The sequence below is a fragment of the Xyrauchen texanus genome, chromosome 1, assembly GCF_025860055.1.
Source record: "Xyrauchen texanus isolate HMW12.3.18 chromosome 1, RBS_HiC_50CHRs, whole genome shotgun sequence".
Classification (NCBI taxonomy): Eukaryota; Metazoa; Chordata; class Actinopteri; order Cypriniformes; family Catostomidae; genus Xyrauchen; species Xyrauchen texanus.
The window spans coordinates 41,352,205-41,368,200 of record NC_068276.1 but is presented as its reverse complement, the minus strand read 5'-3'; the positions used below and the strand labels follow the sequence as shown (position 1 = coordinate 41,368,200).

The window sequence follows — 15,996 nt, the reverse complement described above, 5'->3', positions numbered from 1 at the left end:
CCCACATTCCAGAGTATTTAGTCTGCACAGCAGAGTTAAAAGGGTAGAATAACAGTCTAAACATTTCCCAAGTTAAAATTAATATTCTGTAATGGTGCACCCCTCCCTTTCCCCAATCCTCCCCCGCCTACATAAATTCCTCTCTCTCCATCATTCCCAATCTGACAGGTCAGCCTGTTTTACTTGGAAGAGGTCTGCATGGAACAACATTCAGATCGTTTTCGACAGGAAACGGCAGCAGCTGACTTCCATTAGGTAAATTGTGAAGAGTTTCAAATGAACAATCCTGTTTTGTCAGGTACAATTACCAACTGAATCCAGCTTTCTGGTGGTGAGTGGTTTGAAATTATAAAATATAAAGCTCAGTTTGATGTCTTATAGCAGCACTGGTTTCAATTACTAATAGTGTAGGAAGTTAGACTGGAAAGAGTATGTCTGAGGCTGTCAGTGTGAGCCTATAAAAAGCCTATACCCATGTCAGAGGGGACAATAAGACTTCTGATTACTTTTATGGGAGTATATGTGGGTTGCTCATGAATAAACCCACTATTTCTTTAACTTTTTGATTTATGTATCCCAGTATAAGTGTTTCATTAATGTCTCAGTCAAAATTAGGAGTTTACCACATTTGCTGTGTCCTGAACATTTACCCTGTAAATACCACTGTCACGTGTCAATCTTGCAGTTGCGACTATAAGGCACTAAAAGCCCATATGTTCGGTTATTTTTTTAAGTGAAACTTTTGCTATTTTTTTAGGCTAAATTATCATTGTCTTGGTTGAAAATATTGTGTTTTTGTAAATATTCAGCAGAATTATTTTAGCTGACAGTGTTTCGTTATAATTTTAAATCATCAATCAAGTTTGTTTTTCTTTGCTTTCACTGTTCATGCTACAGAAACACATCTGCAACAGACTGATCGCACTATGAATTAATTTGGCGACACTAGTTCAAAAGTTCTGCTGCTGAAATTGAGCTTATCAAAATTTTAACCACAGCCCTTGGCCTGGTAGCCAAAACTAGTATTGTTGTTGAACGTATGAGTGCCAAAAGTATTTTTAGTTGTACATTTTTTCCCTCACAAAAATCTAGAGTTCCTTGCAAATCTGCTACAAACTTGTTGCAAATATTACTGATTATTTTCACATACAAATGAGCTTTGCAGCACACTTGCGGATAATTGTCCATTGTTGCCAAATGTTTGCTACAGGAGCACCACTACCAGTGAAGAGCCGCAAACTCCTGGCAACTTTTGTAGCGAATCACAAGCTCCTTTGCATCTGAAAATAATGAGTGACAAATTTGTGGCAAGTTTGTGGGTATAGTTTGCCAGAACTCTTGATTTTTTGTAAGGGTTAAAACAGTCAGTAGGAATTGTATTAACTCTAGCCCCTAACTCAAACCCAACACTAAACCTTACCATCTGTGGAGTAAAAATTTTATTTTAGAGTGAAAATGTAACCTCCGAATTAAGTTCACCATGGTTTATATCTGTAGCGCCAAAGGATAAGGTGATCATGTTTGAATTGATGCAAAAATGTCTGATGGGGTGCTTGTCAGTAAATGGTCAACAGTCAATTTCAGGGTACATGAACATTCAGAACAACATGTCAATTTCCTGTGTGATATTTAAGGGCTTTACACTCTTTATTTAGTCCTTTTGTGTTCTTGATTAATCATGTACTAAAATAAATACTAAGAAGTTAGTGACATTTACACTACACAATTATTTAGACTTGGTTAAAATATAATATATTTAATGCATTTTTGTAAGGGATAATACATGGCTAGGTATGCGTTAAACAACAACGTGGATGCAAAGAACCACCCTACACGAAGCCTCCTCGAAGGGCATTTTAATTGTTTAATGCACACGTTGTCCTGGTGTATCCTGCTTATACAATGGTCACTTGCCAGCATTGATTACTTACAGCTGTCATTGATTTCTGCGTTTTACAAACAGTCTGAATTCAGTGCTTCAGTCAGTGTTGTGTGATCAAGCAAGCCCTCTAGTGGGTGTGCTGAGCAGCATTGCAATTTAGATAACATTTATAGTAATTCAAGTAAAGTTTTTTTTTTTTTTTTCCTGTAGCGCTTCGCAGTTGATTTGAAGACAGCACTGGATGATTTGATGATGTTGTTTTTTGTGATGTGACTGTTAATTCCGGCTCTGAGACTCATCAGACTTGCTCCACTATATCCACGTTCAGATGTTGATTGAAAAGAAGCATAAAACTCTATCTATGGAGGAGAGCTGGGAAGGTGAATTAGTATAGAACGTGATTAAAATTGGCTGAAACTACCTGTACATTAAACGGTTTTAACACAAGTATTCCAGCCAATAAGAATTGGGTATTCATATAGAGCATTAATGTATATTCTTGTTTCTATTCTTTTTCTCATGTGACAGCTGAATTTAGAGTGACCCTTTGGCACCAGGAAAACATGGCAGAGAACAGCTCTAGAAGGGGCCACTTGGCCCCTAATGGAGAGTGATTTATTGAATTGCTTTGGCTTGCTTTTGGCCCTGGGCCTGTCTCCTAATTGAGCACCTGGTGCTGCCTGGGAAAAGTTAATATGATATAAATTTATATCATGGCAGTGGCCGTGACCGTGGCATGGCTTGGGAGGTGGCATGGAGTCATGCCTGCTTCCCCATGGAGATAGAACCAGATGCTCAAGGAGGCAAGGGGGATAGCATGGGAACACTGAGGTGACAGATAGGCCTCACGTGAGGCAGGAGAGGTGGACCAGAATCCGCTGGCTGCAGATATTGTGCTAGAATTTCTTGTCACTGCTTTTGATCCACCCAGGTTACAACTAGAAAAAGACTGGAAAATGATTCATGGTGCTCCAGCTGATAGATTGTAACCAAAGTGCTGAACATTTTTTTACAAACATTAATAACAGAATAAAATAGAACTTCTAAAATGTTTAAAATAACAAATTAATAAAACATTGTAAAACCTACACATAAAATTCCTATAATTCTCAAACAACAACATAGGCTAAAAAGAAAAAATGTGTCTTCAATCTAGATTTAATTATAGGCAATAAGGAAGAAGACCTAACAACAAATGGGAGTGCATTCCACAACATGGGGGCCGCAACCATAAATGCCCGATCACCTTTTTTTCAAACGGGAACGAGGAACAGAGAGGAGTAACTGATTTGATGATCAATGAGACCTAGGTGCAGAATGTTGTTGAAGTAAATCAGCAATGTACTGAGGGGCTAAACCATGCAAGGCCTTATAAACATACAGCACAACCTTGAATTTAAATCTGTAGCTTACTGGAAGCCAATGTAGGCAAGCGAGAACAGGGGTAATATGCTCTCTTTTTTGGTACCCGTTAGAAGTATAGCTGCTGCATTTTGGACAACTTGAGGATGTGAAAAAGAAGATTGAGACAGACCCAAATATAAGGCGTTGCAGTAGTCCAGCCGGAATGTAATAAGAGCATGAATCACTATTTCCAAGTCCTTCTGTGAGAGAAACTGTTTTAATTTAGCAATGGACCTTAGAGGATGTTCACATATTAATGTTGCATATTCTCAGCAACTAAATTAATAACATGCAGTGTTTGGCAATGAAAATACATTGAAAGTTCACTGAAAATTCTACCCTTGAAGGATTGTCTAATTTTATAAATCCTGAAATCCATTAAATGTGGTTTACCAAATATTTTGTCAAATTAAACTTAGTTCAAACTCTGTGAGATATGTGAGTGTCACGCACACACAAGACGAGTTAGTCACAATGTAGAATAAACAGCTTTATTGACAAAGCAGGCAAAAGTACAAAGGGCGAATCCAGAGAAGCGTGGTCAAGGGGAGCGTAAGGTCGAAGCCGGGAAATCAGTATACAACAAAGGGGCAAATCCAATGACGCAGTAGTCAAGGGGAGCATTAGGTCGAAGCCAGGAAATCAGTACACACAGAGACTGAAACCAGCGAGTAGTACAAACAGGGAAGCTAGCTGAAATACTAGAGCTGGCAAAGCGAAGGGGTAACTAAACAATAACCAACAAGAGTGAAGCGAAAGGGCAGCGTATATATATATATATATATATATATATATATATATATATATATAGGGAAAACGAACAGTGCAGGTGAGACTAATAATCTAGTGATAGGAACGAGTGCGGGTGAAACTAATACTCTGGTGATTGTGAGCGAGCGCGAGAGCCAGAGGGGGCGGGTGCAGGTGAAACTATTAACAGAGAACATGAGCGCTAACAAGGGGACTGTGGAGCTAAAAAAGGGACAAAAGTAAAACTTACGGAAGACGAAAAGGGACAAAATGGGCAAAGAAGAGGTAAGGGCAAAACGAGACAAGGTAAATGTTACAGAGCCCCCCCCTCAAGGGATCGGATACCAGACGATCCCAACGAACAAAACCCCAGGACAGAAAACCCACAAAGACCCAAAAACAAAATGAGGGCACCAGGGGCAGACAGGCAGACCGGGGGGGGGCACAAGAACGAGAGGGCAGTCCAAGAGGCACAGAGGGTAGGCAGGAAGTCCAAAATGGCAACGAGGGGCAGACAGGCAGTCCAAGGGGGCAACGAGGGGCAATAAGAAGGTCCACGAGGGCACAAAGGGAAATTAAACAGTCCATGGGGCCAATTAGGCAGTAAAAGGCAAGGTCATGGAGAACATAGCGGAAAGGCGGATGGCCGGGAGATCTGGGGGGCAGCCATATGGCAGAGACAGGGTCAGGGGGCCTGGAAGGCGTCTGTAGGACAGGGACTGGGTCCGGGGGCCTGGAAGGTGACCACAGGACAGGGACTAGACTAGGAGACCTGGGAGGTGGCCACGGGCCAGGACAGGGTCAGGAGGCCACCGGACAGGGTCAGGAGGCCAGGGAAGAGGCCACAGGACAGGAAGCGGGCCAGGAGGCCCGGGAAGAGGAACGGTTACTGGGGGAGCTGACAGAACCAAGTGAGGAGGGGTTTCTGGGGGCGGAGCCGTGAAAGGCGGGGCCGTGGAGGACTTGGGAGACGAAGTCCTGGAAGGCGGAGCCGTGGGAGACTCGGCAGGCAGGGCACTGAGAGACTGAGGAGGCGGCGCCGAGGAAGGCTCGGGGGGCTCAGGAGGCGGTGCCATAGGGGGCCCAAGAGACAGGGCAGAGGGAGGTGGTGCCGCAGAAGGCTCTAGAGGCGGAGACCTGGAAGGCCCTGGTGGCGGAGCCAATGACGGTGGCGCCGTGGGAGGCTCTAGAGGCGGAGGCTTGGAAGGCTCTGGAGGTGGAGCTGAAGGAGGCTTTAGGGGCGAAGACCTGGAAGGCTCTGGAGGCGGAGCCAAGGGAGGTGGCGCCGTGGGAGGTTTCTGAGGCGAAGACCTGGCAGGCTCTGTAGTCTCTGGGGTAGAGCCGTGGGAGGACCAAGAGGCGGAGCCCTGGAGGACTCTGAGGGGCGAGTAGAGGCCGGCAGAGCCGTGGAAGACCCTGAGGGCGGAGCAGAGGCCGGCAGAGCCGTGGAAGACTCTGAGGGTGGAGCAGGGGCCGGCAGAGCCGTGGAAGACCCTGAGGGCGGAGCAGAGGCCGGCAGAGCCGTGGAAGACTCTGAGGGCGGAGCAGGGGCCGGCAGAGCTGTGGAAGACTCTGAGGGTGGAGCAGCGGCCGGCAGAGCCGTGGAAGACTCTGAGGGCGCCTCTGCGGTCTTGAGCACAAGAGACTGGGGAGAAGGGGCCCTCTTCCTTCTCTTTCTCCTTCGGCCAACAGGGAGCATGGCCATGGGGCGGTCGAGGCTACAGGCGCTGGCTTGCTGGCCGTGGCAGGCATGGGCGCCGGCTCGCTGGCCTTGGCCGGCATGGGCGCTGGCTCGCTGGCCGTGGCAGGCATGGGCGCTGGCTCGCTGGCCATGGCAGGCATGGGCGCTGGCTCGCTGGCCGTGGCATGCTTCGGGACTGGGGCCGTGGCAGGCTTCGAGACTGGGGCCGTGGCAGGCTTCGAGACTGGGGCCGTGGCGTGGAATTCTGGTTCAGTGTCTGCCTCCCCCACAGTAAATGAGGAACCAGCGAACAGTAGGGTGAGGTCAATAAATTGAGCCAGGTCGAGGGAGCAGCGACCACCAGGCATGAACGATGAGGTTGGCTCATTCAGCCCACATTGAAAAATGTCTTTCAGAGCCACCTCATCAAAGTTCACCTGGTTGGCCAGGGCACAAAAGTCCACCACATAAGCCTCCAAGGGTTGACTCCCCTGATGCAGAACCAAAAGTTGGGCCGCTGGGTCCATAATGTTAAGGGCAAGGTTTATAGTTCTATAACCACTGCCCTGCATAAAAAACCCTTGGCAAGCGTCCGAAGAGCCACCAGACCTCTCGGGGGTTGAAGGCTTACGGCACTCGGGGATGCGTTGGGAGCATCGACGGGCTCAGGGACAGACACAGGTAGAACAGGGTGAAATAAATCAGAAATAGCACGTACCTGCTGCCCCTGGGCCGTGAGCGCTTGGTCATGTCTCCCAACCGTAGATCCTTGTGCAGAACGTGCCGTGCAGGTCTGCTCTAGTGAGCTGTGAAGGCCCACCGGGGGATCCATTGTGACTGTTCTGTAGGTTGGTTATTCTGTCCTGCACACACAAGACGAGTTAGTCACAATGTAGAATAAACAGCTTTACTGGCAAAGCAGGCAAAAGTACAAAGGGTGAATCCAGAGAAGCGTGGTCAAGCGGAGCGTAAGGTCGAAGCCGGGAAATCAGTATACAACAAAGGGGCAAATCCAATGAAGCGTAGTCAAGGGGAGCGTTAGGTCGAAGCCGGGAAATCAGTACACACAGAGACGAAACCAGCGAGTAGAACAAACAGGGGAAGCTAGCAAAATACTAGAGCTGGCAAAGCGAAGGGGTAACTAAACAATAACCAACAAGAGTGAAGCGAAAGGGAAGCGTATATATAGGGGAAAACGAACAGTGCAGGTGAGACTAATAATCTAGTGATAGGAACGAGTGCGGGTGAAACTAATACTCTGGTGATTGTGAGCGAGCGCGAGAGCCAGAGGGGGCAGGTGCAGGTGAAACTAATAACAGAGAACATGAGTGCTAACAAGGGGACTGTGGAGCTAAAAATGGGACAAAAGTAAAACTTACGGAAGACGAAAAGGGACAAAATGGGCAAAGAAGAGGTAAGGGCAAAACGAGACAAGGTAAATGTTACAGTGAGTATTTAAGCAAATAATGAATACTGTAATGAGTCAAATAAATAAACAGCTTTATTTTTATTACATGCACTCAAAAAATAATTTATAGATATATTGTATCATGAGCATAAATCTGGTTTAGCCAGACAACTAGATTTGGCATTATGATTAATATTATGTTTTAGAATAGATTAGATTCATTGCACCTATCATGAATATATGTATATTTGACCCTTGACATTTTAACTTTTTGCTTGTTATGCAATCTTAAACCTCAGAGATTACTGTGAAGAACAGCAATACACAAAATTTATTGAATTTTATAAGCAAGACTGCAGGTAATAAATTCCAAGCCTTATAAGCTCTTTCTGGGGAAAATAAAACAAAAACAAACAAACAAACTGAGGAGTCATACAGAAAAGGCAGTTATAGAATTTTCCTGTTGTCCCTTCATCTACAGACAGTGGGAGAGAGAAAGAGGGCCCATACTTTGTGGGTCCCCCGATGACAGTTCACTCCCACAAATGAAACAGAGCGTCAGATTCATTCAGCGGCCCAGTTCTTTTTCTGTTCCCATCCACACTTCTTACACCAGAAAATCAGGTGCTGAATATACAAAACCTACTGAATAACCACTGGCAGATTCAGACTGCAGATCAGTGAGATGGGAAAAAGTCAGTCTGGTAAAAAAGTCTTATTCAATATATCTCTTTCTATGCCTAGCTACTGCCAAGCACACAGTCTAAAGCATACAGGCTTATCCAGAATAATCTTCTAAGGGAATTTTGCTCTGTAGCCCTTCTTAGTACTCCCATACCAATACAAAGACTTGCATGGATTTGGATGGATTTACTGCCTTCTTTCCCCAGTTGGACTTACAAATATTCCTGCCTGAGTGCATTTCAGCTTTCACAGATCACGTCAATGTTTTTTTTCCATAGTAAACACAAGTTTTGAAATGTGTGTGTGTGTGTGTATATATATATATATATATATATATATATACATACATACATTACTGTGCAAAGGTTTTAAGCACATAAGATGTTTCACAAAAGTATTTGTCTTAAGATGGTTATTTATATCTTCAGATTTAGTGTGTCAATAGGAAATATAAATGTTAGATTCCCAAACATTACTTTTGCAAATAGAAAAGATTAGAATAGAAGAACAGGGAGCCCTGCAACATATGTCATGCCCCCCGCCAAGCCCCCCACTGAACATTGTGTCAGTCTGAGATAACATAAAGCATAAATGCAATATATATATGCTCCTGTCCCTTTAAGTGACACGAAATATCTTCTTATCAACATCCATAAGATATGTTTTTGTTGTAATAAGACAATACAACTCATTCTGGAAATGATATACATTACATGTGGACAAAATAATACCCATTCAATGTACATTTTGAGATATTATGAAAAACACTTTTAAAGCTACAAGGTTAAAATATGTTAGAAACTCTCTGAAATATATATATATATATATATATATATGTTGATCACACATGTAACAAACACACCCAATAATTTATTAGATTTGTTTTTTTTTATCAAACTGATTCTTGACTGGACTCTATTGAATACATTTTAATGTGTGTTAATTATTATGAATGCAGTATAATGCATGTATAATGCATTTACAATGCATTATAATAATGGGCTTCACAGAAGTCTTTATTTGTTTTTGTAATATATTTTGGCAAAATTGTAAAGTCTCTCTACACTTGTTGTGTTAACCATATCACAAGCAGACTTGGTGGCACACTAACATGATACTGAAAACAATCTGGTTTCAAAATTCCTCTATGTCTGGTTATTAATGCAGGAGGAGAATTGAATTTGCCATCTTAGTCATGCAAGTTAGCAGGTAAATTCACTAAAAGAACTGATCATTTTATCACAACTTTTGAGAAGACTCAGCCCTGCCTCCTCTAACAGACCATCACTGTATCTGTGTGAAAATTAAATACAGGTACTCTATGTCTAGTAATTCAGAGAAATAAAAACAAGCAATCACTTTTAACAATTGTCTGTATAATATATTGTGTTCTCAGTAAATTTAGCATGCAAAACTTCTCAGTGACAGACCAGTGTAGTCTAATATATATGTTATCATAATAGATCGTTTTTTCCGTTGGGGAGCCTCATGAGCTATAGACATTGATGCAATGAGATCCAGCAGATGGCAAATTACTTCAATAAATCAGATAATTTGTATCAGGAATAACACATTTTATTTGTACAGAAATTAGTAAAATTAATAAGATATGAATTAATGCACTGTAAAAAAGCCAACTTACAAAAGTCCTCCCAATAAACATAAAACAGTAAATTGAACTTAGATATTTTGATTGGAAGTGTTCATACATGATACTAAGTTCATTCAACAAATTAGTTCTTTGAATGTTAAAAATGTGCAATGTTTTGTTGATCTTACTAAGTTGTTTTCGTTTTCATTGAATCTCGCGATTCTTGTCAGCGCGTGCGAAGTTTGTACATTGAACGCATGCGCAGTTTGAGACATAAGCTACTTGAACACGGAGTTTCAAAAAGTTGATGCAGGAGGTGAGAAGACGACGACAGCGCCAGCGGTTTCCAGAAGTTGATGCTGGTGAAAAGTGGATGACAGCGTCCTGACTAATCAATCCGATTTTTTCCTGCACAATAACTAGTATGTATTAATCATAATCGCCTATGTTATTTGTCATATAGAGGTATTGTGCTCTTTACAAACTGATGGTGTAACGTAATCACTCCAGATGTGAAGGAGTGGTGTCGTCTGATCAATCCAGCTTTTCTTTAAAATAACCGCTGTGAATTAATCATTTTTATAATCGTCTGTATATTATTTGAAATATTTAACGAATTGTGTTCTTCACAAACTGACGGCCTAATTTCATTTCACAGTGTGTTACTGATTTCGCGCACTTTTTGGTCCTTTTCGATGCTGATGTGAAGGAGTGGTGTCGTCGTGCCTGATCAATCCAGCTTTTCTTTAAAATAACCGGTGGGTATTAATCATTTTTATAATCGACTGTATGTTATTTGTCATGTGATTTTGCGCTGTTCCTAAATAGACGGCCTAAAGTTACTCTAATTTAGCAGTGTTTGTTACTGATTTCGCACACGGGAAATGTTTCAATCGTTTTAATAATAAGGTCATAGAGCATCTGCAGATTTTATAAACAAAATATATATTTTTTATTTTTAGGTGACTGACATTACCTCACATCGGAAAAGAACAGCTCTTAAGGGATTGCCAATTTTTCTGCGTGAGAAGCCAGCATGTTTACTCAAGATGTGCCTGGTGAATTACCATTTCCATTTCTAAATCCTTTTTTTATACTATATTTTACATGTATTCAGGTTACTTACACAACAACGATGATGATAATAATTATTGTTATATGTAAATGTACATTTCCATTAATTACCCCACCCCATTATTCTCCCAGGATACTGATCCTGTGGACCACTGCACCAAAGGTGTAAAGATTGGAATTCTTACTGTGGTCAAAGATGATGTTGCTGCCGTCACATCACTGCCAAATGTGATCAACCTGGCCATAATCCTGGAAGAGGCCATTGTGCTTGAGGACATTCCAGATCTGCCAGCAGCATTCGCATACTTGTTTGGTCTCATGTATGCACTCAACGTGGAGTATCCAAAACAACTTAAGTATACTTTTGAAGTAATACAAAAAATCTTCATGGATCTTGGTGGCATCTGCTCTGCAAGAGTGCAGTCATTGAAGTCTAAACTTTGCTAAATGGACAAATGCATCTGAATGACGTTCTTCCAGTGGCCATTGTTTCTTTTATACTTTCATAGTTAATGACTAAAAAACAATACTGTTTTCTTTCAATGCATTCATTAATGTTAAGTATTCACTTGTTACAACCTTTGCCTTAAAGAGATAGTTCACACAAAAATGAAAGTTCTTTCATCATTTACTCACCCCCAAATTCACACAGGTTTAGAACAATTTGGGGGTGAGTAAATGATAAAATAACTTTCATTTTTGTGTGAACTATCTCTTTAAGGCAAAGGTTGTAACAAGTGAATGCTTAACATTAATGAATGCATTGAAAGAAAATAGTATTGTTTTTTTAGTCGTTTTTGTGGGAACTATCCCTTGAGGCTGGAGTTTCTCCTAGAGTTTTTTTTTTTTTTTGGGTCGAATTAATTGTGTTTGATTTCTATGTAGACACTGGTACGTCCAAGGATCTAGGTCAGTGGATTACAGGCATATCATTGCAATTTTCAATGTTGTTCTGACAAAAAAGTGCTGTGCATTTATAACAGCTGAGTAATGTTTGTGGTTTACTCAGATGCTTTCAATTGTTTTGGGTTCTTGGACACAATAGTAACTTGGTTTTGAGGAACTCGTAGGTTGATGTTAAATTATGCAATACAGTAGTTTTCACATAATTGTTCCTTTAAAAATCAACCAAAAATGTTAAATACATGTGAAAATGTGCCTCATGCCACAAGACAGCTAACGTATTATGGTACTTAACACTGTGGATTTCTCTAACATGCATTTGTACCATGCATGGAGTTAAGTGTAAAATGCATAGAGTAAAGAATTTAAAATGCAAAGTCTGCCATACAGACTTGGTACTGTAATGTTGTTGTTGTGCATTGCCACAAAGTGTTTAAATAATTAAAAGTTATTTGACCCGTGTTATGGTCTGTCTTTAATTTAATTAGACTACTTAAGTAATTAATCCGTCTATATGCCTATAGATAATAGGCCTATTTGTGTTCAGTAAACCAAAAATATTTAGTTCTGTTATTTATTAGGTAAACATGACTATTTATGTTGTGACAACTTGTGATGTTAATGTAATATTTTAAGTTGGGTGGACTTTAGTCCCTGATTGTCAGGTTTACTCAAAAAAGCGCTTGCGATAAGTTGCCTTATAATTTAAAGTTGAATCAGCTTTTTTTTTTTTTTACAGTGTGAGAATAAATGTAATAAAGAAAATGTATGTTTGTTTCTTTAATGTTAAGTAGATATATCTTAAAGATATATCCAAGGACTAAGTACTGGAATTAATCTAACAATAATATGTCTCGTCTTTGTCTAATGAATTAAATGAAAGAAGTTAAAGTTAAAGTATGGATAGTAAGATGAGGCCTCAAAGTTGGAAGTCAGGTGCAGAGAGCCACAGATCTGAGCGGTTAGTCTCTCTGACAACCAAAAGTTATGTTTAAGGTCTTTATACCCTCTTGCATGGTTTGAAGTTAACTCAAAGGTGTCAGGACATATTGTTATGACCCACTGAAGTGCGAAGGCTGAGGTGGACTTGTATGTTGACGTACTGGGTGGAAACACTAGCCCTAACACAAGTGTGTCTTATCCTGTATGTGCGTATGTGTAAGACTCCTGTCTGCACACTGCTTGAAACAATAACATCTATAAGGTTAGCACCAAGCTCTCTGAATTCAGCTCTGAAACCTCATCAGGTCAAAAGGGCAACAAGTTCATATACTAAGAGTCTAAAATGTATATACTTTGTCCCAAACAGCTTCTCACAGGAATGTTGCACAGAAAGCACAAACCATTTAACAAATAATTTATGAGGATAGAGAACGAGCATTAAAGAAGTAATCTTCTAACACACACACATTGAACATATATGGAAGGAAAAGGATGGACATACAAGGAATACATGGAGTCTTAATACAATGATAATGCCATATAAGCTGGTTTCATGAATGTGAAGTATATGAATATATTCTGATTATAGTTGAGTACATAAATGTGGATACATGAATATGCTTGAGTAATATCAAGCAAAAGTATAAAATATAGAAATGTCTCTAGCCACTTGCATCAGATGTGGGAAAACGAATAGATGAAATAATTGTCTGAAACTTTTCAGTGGGATTATATTCCTTTAGTACTCTGTGTCATAAAATAAAAAGATAAATTGTAAATAAAAAGACTAATGCTGACCATTAAAAACAGTCAAATATATTGTACAATACTAAGACATGGAGTGTTATTTCAATAATTTTGAGAAGAAAAAAAAGTCACATAAACAAAAGAGCTTGGGCATGTCATGACCACACCAGGCTCTCCCGCAGGTCAGTCACGTCACCCGCTCTCACTCTCCCGAGTTTTAATCACCCACACCTGCAGCTTATCATCACCTCATTAAGACTTGCACTTAAGACTCACTCTCACACTCAGTCTGTGCCTGGCCTTGTTGTAGGTACCTTGGATTTCCCTTTTGCTCTGCTGCAGTGGAATAAGGGCGTTCTGTTTATTACTTACCTGATTGTCAACAATCTGTTCTGGAGATACAAGATAAGTTACTCTGAGAATTCTGTGAATCTGGCATATCTACTCACCTGTGTTAATCTCACCTGTTTGTATAGGGTCTGTGCCAGATGTGCAAGATAAGTAACTTCGTGAAACCTGAGTTTACTGCATATCTACTTGCCTGTTTGAAACGTACCTGTTATACTATGATACTCTGCATGCTCTGGAAACATGACTGAAAATACTTAGTTTGATATACTAACCTGCTCCTCTGTTTATCATCGTGACTCACCTGTGACCCTGTCTGAAGTTGAAGTTACCTGTTTGGCTGCATGTCAATTTGTAAGTACCATTTTGAGCATTCTACCTTGGTTCACTGTTTTATCTAGACCATCTCCAAAGACTCTGTACTGTACCTGAGAACTTTCCTCGCTTGCTTTCTTGTATCCAGTATAATAAACTCCCACATCTGGGTTCATCTCAAGCTCCTAGTGTCATTGCAGGGCAAGCATTCTTTATAAATCTAGTTACTGCAAGTATGGTTTTAAGTTATTACATGTATCCACAATGTGGCCCAGACAGAGTTGAGAATGGATGTGAAAAGCCAAAGGTTTACACTTCATAAAGTCTATTTTTACAGAACGTTTTCCAATCCATACATAATGTGTTGGTTTCCAGTAAGTAATTTCTAGCCCAACAACACGGTCCTGTGAACTGATATTGACAAAGTTCTATCATTAAGAGTCCCTTTCTCCTGAGGTGAACAGTTCCTGAGAAAATCAAAAGTTGGCAAAATGCAACGTAGATTCTCTGGAAGGTTGTCTACTGTCTGTCAGTTCATGGTAGGTTAGAATTACTAAATTAATGGCTTTTTCCGTTCACCGGTTCTGAAGTGTAATGCAGTTCAATAACCTTTTTATTCTGTGCATGTCCAAACTTTTCACCTGCATTTGTCTCAGAAGTATATTTGTTGTCTTGACATTCATTTATTTTTGAGTCCCTGAATTTTAATCCATCCACTTTTGGATGTAGTGAATTATTTGTATGTGTTTTGGCAGGAATCCGAGAATATTGCATCTCCAGCCTTCCATACAGCTGCATGCGAAATGTGTTTCAAATCCTGAGGTAGTTCAGCACGGTTTGCAGGGTGGTCAAATGATGCATGGATGTGTACTGCTTACCTCATGCATACCCTGGTTGACAGTGACTGCAGAGCAGGTACATCACCTAACCTGACTTTAAATCCAGCAGCAGATTAGGCAGGACCACCTTGAAACCTCCGCTCAGTACGAATCCACACAGTTGGGGGAGCAGCCTGTGCACTGTGCTGTCTGTCTCCTAATCAATACACTGTGCATGATTGCATACTGTACTGCTCCGCTCAGCTCATAGAGCTAGACCGGAACTACTATACGGCAGCTGCATGGCTGAGAAATGACAATGCTCTTATGCAAAGCAATGAATACAATGGGATGTCTGAAAGAATGATACCGTGGAGACGTTAGTCACCTGCCATTCACCCTGAGCGCAAGAAAGTTGAATCACATGAAAGTGTGGTTTAAGTCCTATCGGATGGTGTGACCATAATTGCTTTCTAAAGCCCTGCTTGTATTGCACACTCGAAGGTCTTAAAACATACAGCAGCATTTGGTTGTAATAAAAATTAAGGGCATTTAAGCTCCATTGAATTTTGGTGATGTTGACCACTAGGGGCAGCAGATGCAGAATTATGAAATGACCTGGACAGGTGTTGACCAATGTAAAAAGATAAGCGACAAGGGATTTTCTTTATTGCAAGGCAGATGTGGTACTGGTCTTATCCTTGATCCACTCAAAAGAAGCCCATCTGGCAATTTAAATGGTGTTCCCTCTTTGTGTTGCTAAAACGTGTTGCTGCTGTTTTGGTAAAATTGTAAGCTGGAGTTTGGTGGGGTGCCTGTAAGGATTCAGTACCCAGTGGTCAGAGCTGAATTTTCTTTTATTATATTACAAGTATTTAATTGTATTTTTTATTTTTGGTAGACTGGCACAGTTGTGACTCCACTAATATACAATAATTATGTTAAAACACTGGATGCTTTCATGCGTTTTTATTTTTTGAACTAGCACTTAAAAGGTTAGTTCACACAAATGAAACTTCTCATGCCATCCCAAATGTATATGACTTTTTGTTTCATCTGCTGAACATGGTTTTAAAAGAATATCTCCATATAGAGGTACATGTGCCAATTGATATATACTTCTGATATTATCCACAGGACAGTAGATTTGACTATGGAGGCATAATTGAGACACTGGATAATTAATAAAGTACATCTGTTTTGAAATTAAGTTGTTGTAATTGTTGCTTTTTAAAAGAAATGATAAAATTATTATTATTAAAGAATTTGTTACAATCTCTATCAAAATCACCGGACTTGCTTAGTTCGTTTGGGTGCACCTTCTAGGCTATGAAAATTTCCTAGAATACAACACCTACAATAACTATTACCTTGTTCACAATTATAAAATCAGACTATTAAACTAAATCACATTCAGAAATAACTTAGTGAACATAGTAAATAGTTTGA

At 40.5% G+C, this 15,996-nt stretch overlaps 1 long non-coding RNA gene across 1 annotated transcript; it reads left to right on the top strand.

Annotated features, from left to right (window-relative positions):
- The first annotated feature begins 9,690 nt into the window (after window positions 1-9,690).
- On the top strand, window positions 9,691-11,012 carry LOC127650392 (uncharacterized). Its single transcript, XR_007971439.1, has 4 exons — window positions 9,691-9,822; window positions 10,059-10,158; window positions 10,363-10,458; window positions 10,607-11,012. It is a non-coding gene; the product is annotated as an uncharacterized LOC127650392 (long non-coding RNA).
- The last annotated feature ends 4,984 nt before the right edge of the window (window positions 11,013-15,996 follow it).